Source organism: Sus scrofa, chromosome 1 (genome assembly GCF_054392235.1).
Source record: "Sus scrofa isolate SSC_HxYL_T2T_F1_AM1 chromosome 1, Sscrofa_HxYL_maternal_Yorkshire_Landrace_v2.0, whole genome shotgun sequence".
NCBI lineage: Eukaryota > Metazoa > Chordata > Mammalia > Artiodactyla > Suidae > Sus > Sus scrofa.
In genome coordinates, this window is record NC_139383.1 from 2,627,887 (window position 1) to 2,633,780 (window position 5,894).

A 5,894-nucleotide genomic window follows, 5' to 3' on the forward strand; every position below is an offset into this window, starting at 1 on the left:
GACCTGTGCCCTTGAAGGCTCTGGCTGCCCTGGTTGAGGCCACAGAGTGTGGTCCTAGGGGAGGCACGCTTGTTCTGGCCATTAACCAGCCGGTTGAGTGTGAACCACCAGCAGCTTGAGAGTAAACTGAGATCCCAAGGTGGGCAGTGTTGTAACTTACTTGGGTTCATTTGCTCTAAGTGCAAATACTGGTACTTAGGAGCCCCAGCTTCCTGCCCATTGTGAGAGTGAAATAATAATTTAAAGACTTTCCTAGGGAAATTGATCTTGGCGTCTCGGCGTCTGCCGGAGCGTGTGCCTCGGTCCTGCTGCTGTCCCGTGTGATCTCTGTGTCCCTGGCTAGTCCTCTGTCTCCCCCCCACCTTGGGGGGGGACATCCCATCTCATGCCCCCCCGGCCACAGTAACACACTAGGCAAAGAGCTTCTTCTCCTCTGCGATGTCCGGTTGAGTTGCGTGCCTTGCTGTTCACCGAGAAGCAGGTGCATGGAGCGTGGAGTATTTGCGTTGCTCAATAAAAAACGGAAAAGGTTCCAGGCGTGACAGGCCGTGTCTGTTCGCGTTGCAGCTGACATTTGGGGGAGGTTTTCTCCATCACGTGCCTGCAGTTTCTTAATGTTTATATATAAAAGAGAAGTTCACTGCCCGCATTTCTTTCTAGGAGGTCGTTAAACCCTGTCGGGAAGAGATCAGGGAAGCTTTCAGAATTCTTCTGAGAGGGTCTCTCCGCAGTGCTGCCCCGCCTGAGGCTCTGGCGTTTCCAGGGGTTGGCAGAGGTTCATTGGCCTTAATTACAGTGACAGGGATTCTAAGAATTCTATTGCCAGGCAAATAGTATCAAAATAGGGCTGTTTGGCAGCAGTGCGTGACCTCCTGGTGGGTCACAAACCCCCACGAGGGCTCTATTTCAGATACACGCCCAAGAACATGTGCCGCCTAACAACAGAATTCGTATGTATTTTAGGAAGCCGTGGACTTCCAATTAAGAATCCCTTCTACAGGGAGTTCCTCTTGTGGTGCAGTGAAAATGAATCTGACTAGTATCCGTGAGGACGCAGGTTCGATCCCTGGCCTCGCTCAGTGGGTTAAGGATCCAGCGTTGCTGCAAGCTATGGTGTAGGTTGCACGTGTGGCTTGGATCTGGTGTTTCGTGGCTGTGGTGTAGGCCGGCAGCTGCAGCTCCAATTAGACCCCTAGGCTGGGAACCTCCATATGCTGTGGCTGTGGCCCTAAAAAGATAAAAAAAAAAAAAAAAAAAAAAAAAGACTTCCTTCTACATCCACTTACTTAGACCGTCTTAGAATGTCTTTCTTTTGCTGAAAGTGATTTCAATTCAGCAGGTCATTTCCACCGGAAAGGAGAGGGTGGGTCAGAGCTCGGACTCCAGGTCCCTCTGAGCGGAGCTCATCGCTTCGCAAACATGATCCGTCTTTGAAAGCTCTGGGTTCGTGGAGAAAGTGATCGAAGGTGCCCAGGGCAGGAAGAAGGTGGGAAGTGGGCTCTGGGCGGGCAGTGCCGGTCCTGCCCCGTCCCCCGGCCGTGCAGGGCCCGTGGTCTCCACGTCGTAGTCAGAGATATGCGTCTAAGGGAGGAGCATGTGAAGCCCCAGAGCCGGGGCATGTGTGGCCTAATTCCACATATTCAGGGGACCCCCCGGCACTCAGAGGGTTTATGTTGATCTGCTCTGCTTCCAGAAAAAGCAGATGCCAGAAATGAGAAACTTGCGCTTTGTGGCACAGTTCGGTGGAGGGTGGTGCTCTGGGGAATCCTGTCAGATCAAACTGGCTCTGAAATTGTCATTGTGTCCCTTGGATGTTAGCGTGGGGATCTCAGCCAGCGGTGCTGTGTCATTAAAGCCAGCCCTGAGCCAACAGCCCATGTCAAAGAAGCAGTAAGAGCGCCCGTGATTACAGAGCTGCACCCAAGACTGTCGCCTGTGCGGTGCCCAGACTGGCCCGGTTCAGACCAGCACCGCCTTTGCCCAGATGTTGGCCATTAAGAGCTGGTGGCTCCCTTGGGCCGAGCTGGTAGCCCCATGCCCAGCTTAGAGACTGAGCCCCTCCCTAGCGTGGTCCGGGAGAAGGCTTCTCAGGGAGGTTGAAGGTGGCCTTGGGAGCCTTCGAGGCCGCTGTCCGGGGCCAGCCATCTCTCATTACACCTCTGTGTCGCCATCTCTTCTGTGTACTGGGGATAGGAGGACAAGCGCCCGCAGCATCCCACACAGGCTGCCCACCATTTGCATACGGAGACAGAGCCGTAGAGAGGAAAGCAGCTCCCACCTGCACCTCACCCCCACTGTCTCAGAGCTGCCCTCCTCCCAGGTCTCTGGGTTCAAGTTCATAAGCTGCACGCAGAAGTCTAGCGAGCACCGAGGGAGCGCAGGCGAGTGCCTGGGGGGACCTTCATGGGTACCACTTCCAGGTGGCTTTTGGGAATCTTGAATTTTCCATGGAGCATAGATTTAAAACATTTCTTGGATAAAGATCACGCCAGGAATCAACAAAATAGGACACCAGCAATAGAGAACATGTACCAAGTTCTAAGTTGGTTCTTTTTAAAGATTAGTTAAGACGAGCAGCATCTAGCGTGACCGATCAAGCAAAAAGAAGAAAATCACAAATTGCCAAGATGAGGAATAAGAGGGATTTAACTGCAATCCTACCGACTTTAAAAGGACGATCATTCAAACCAGGGACGGGAGTTGACGTTACAGCCGTCCCATCTGCTGTCAACAGCGCTGTTCAGAGCAGGCACCGGCCAAGCTTTTCTCTGTGTTATTCTGGAAACGTTTCCTTTCCAGGGTCCATATCTTAATTTGCCAAACAGTAAAAACAGCTGATAGCCACAAATCTGGGGCATCGATATTTTTTTATTTATTCTTTTTTCTTTTCTTTTCTTTTTTTAATGGCCGTGCCCACAGCATATGGAAGTTCCCAGGGTGGGAGTTGAATCCGAGCTATAGCTGCCGGTCTACACCACAGCCACAGCAACATGGGATCAGAGCCACATCGGCAACCTACTGCAACACCAGATTCTTAACCCACTGAGCCAGACCAGGGATGGAACCTGCATCCTCGTGGATCCTAGTTGGGTTCTTCACCCGCTGAGCCACAATGGGAACTTCCAATGTTTTTTATTTTGCATCGCGGTTCATGAGGCTGGAAGTGAGGAGAATTCTGACTGTTGTCTTAAGCAAAAGAATAAACAAAAAGCGGCTAACACACAGTCATACATTTTCCACCCACACATTGGAAAAAATAGTGTCCCTTCTGCAGGGGCAGCCTGGGTGGCAGGGCCATGCCATTCACTGTAGGGAGCCTCTGCTGTGCCCCGGGCGCCCCTCTCGTCCTGGGTCGCTTCTCCGCCACAGGCTGCGTGTGGGCTCCGCATGGTCCCTGGTGCTATGGACCAGCTTGCCCACAGCCCCGAGGTGACTTCGTATGGCGTCGGCGAGACTAGTCCATTTCCGAGCGCTTCTGTTCACCATCGGTTGGGATGAAACTCTTCGGCCAGTTTTATAGATGAAGCCGGGGACCCAGGTGTGAGCGGGAACAACCAAACTGCAGCCAGTGCCCAGCGGCTCCAGCTTCCGTGGGTGCCGGGTGCAGGGGGATGTGTGCCCCCCCACACCCTGCCTCCATGTCCCTCCTGAAATGAAGCACCCCCAGAAATCCCAGGAGAACTTCTGACACTCAGGCATAACTAGCAGGGTGCTAGCCCCTCCACTTGGAAGTGCCTGAGTGTCAGAAGAAGTGGAGGAGTCAGCACCCTGCTAGTTATGACACTTGTGGGGGGCTAGGGAAAGTCACCCGAGAATGAGTGTGTCACCCAGGGGTGGGGTTGGGTGGGGTGACACAGCCTCTAGGACGAAAGCATGAAAACAACCCAGGGACCTCTGAAAAGGCGCGCTTAGCAGAAGAAGCCAACTTTCTGGGTAAACAAGAAAGCAGACAAACACAGAGGGAGAACTGGTGACCCCAAAGGGCTGTGTGTCCAGGCGTCACACAGACATGCTGGCAGGGCCTGCGTCCATCCTGGGTCCGCACATTCCCAGTGGCCTCAGGCGGTCACTGTCTGCCCCACGTCCCCTCTGGACCCGGGCAGTGGGAGCTCTGGGCGGGGGCCGGACGGGCACGTGGTGATGCGGTGTTTGCATCCTTAGGAACAGACCCCTGAGTGTGACCTCACTGACCACAGTGCTGCACTGGCAGAGACGACCCAGCCAGAAGGTTCTGGAACAATCGCCACTCAGTGGTGGAGACGGGCCTTCCAACAAAGAGCTCATTCATGACTAAGCACAGCCAGTACCCACCGCTGTGCCGTCCCCGGGGCCTGGGGAGAAACACCACGGGGAGGGGTGGACGGGCCACCTGCGGGCGATCGGCTGATGTCACACACGCTGTAAAGCACAGCTGTCCCCTCGGACGGGCCCCCAGCCCCGCCGTCAAAGCGCGTCAAGGAGCGTGTTCCTCGCTTTCCGTCTCCACGGAAGGCCCGTCTGGGAGGGACGCCTTTCAGGGACGCCTGTCCATGCTCAGGGCCTGGACGCTCCTGGCGGAAGTGATACCTGCTCTTCCACCAACAACGCCCTATTTGACTGAATTTTAGAAAAAATGCCCTCAAAACGCTAAACATGCAGCACAAAGAGAAGGGACCCCCCCCCCGCCAGTAGGAAGGAAAGATGAACCAACGTTTCAGGCTGAAACTGGACTTGATCCCGTGAGCGATGCTTCTGGTGGGTAGGCTTCTAGCTGCACTCGCCTTTGTTCTAGAATCACGGTGGAGCCTCCTTAGGGAAGTAGGTGAAGGGCCGAGTCACAAAGGACTAGAAAGGCTTTGGGGGTGACGCGAAGGGAACGGTGCTTTCTGAGCACAAGTGAGGCATCTCCAGCAGCGCTGAGACGGGAAGGGCTGGGTGGGCCTGATGTCCAGGTGTCCTGCAGCCGCCCCATCACTGAGCCCAGCCCCCATCCTGAGCCCAGCCCCGCATCACCGAACGCACCCCCATCACTGAACGCACCTCCATCACTGAGCCCAGCCCCCACCACTGAGCCCAGCCCCCACCACTGAACCCAGCCCCCATCACTGAACCCACCCCCATCGCTGAACCCAGCCCCCCGTCACTGAACCCAGCCCCCCGTCACTGAACCCAGCCCCCCATCACTGAACCCAGCCCCCCGTCACTGAACCCAGCCCCCCATCGCTGAACCCAGCCCCCCGTCACTGAACCCAGCCCCCCGTCACTGAACCCACCCCCATCACTGAACCCACCCCCATCACTGAACACAGCCCCCCGTCACTGAACACAGCCCCCCGTCACTGAACCCAGCCCCCATCACTGAACCCAGCCCCCATCACTGAGCCCACCCCCATCACCGAGCCCAGCTGCCCGGCTGACGATCAGGCCTGAAGAGTCTTTTTCTGCCAGAAAACGCAGATCAATGTTCACAGGGACTGTGCGTGGCTGGCACAGCAGAGGTGGCCATTTGCTCCGGAACAAGTGGTGGGACCTTTGCTCTGAGGGCAGAGGGGAGGGCAGCACGCATCTGAGGAGGTGGAGGGGCTGGGACACAGGAGCAGGAGAGGTGGGACAGGAATAGGGGTCAGCCGGCGTCCACTGTCACTGGAACAGCCCTGGCGCTGCAGCTTGGATTCAATTCCTCTCGTCTACCGGGCCTGGAGGAGGGACGGGGGTGCGGATGAACAGGGAGGGAGAAGGGCCATCGTGCCAGAGGGGCCCCACAGGCCAGCCTCCCTCCAAAGCCCCCCTTGTCCTCCAGGTCCCAGAAAACTCTCAGAGTTCTGATACCTCTCTGTGCAAAACACAATCCGAGTCCGTTTTTAAGGAAATAAACCCAAATCAATATTGTAACGTCATTGTTCAAACATACATTT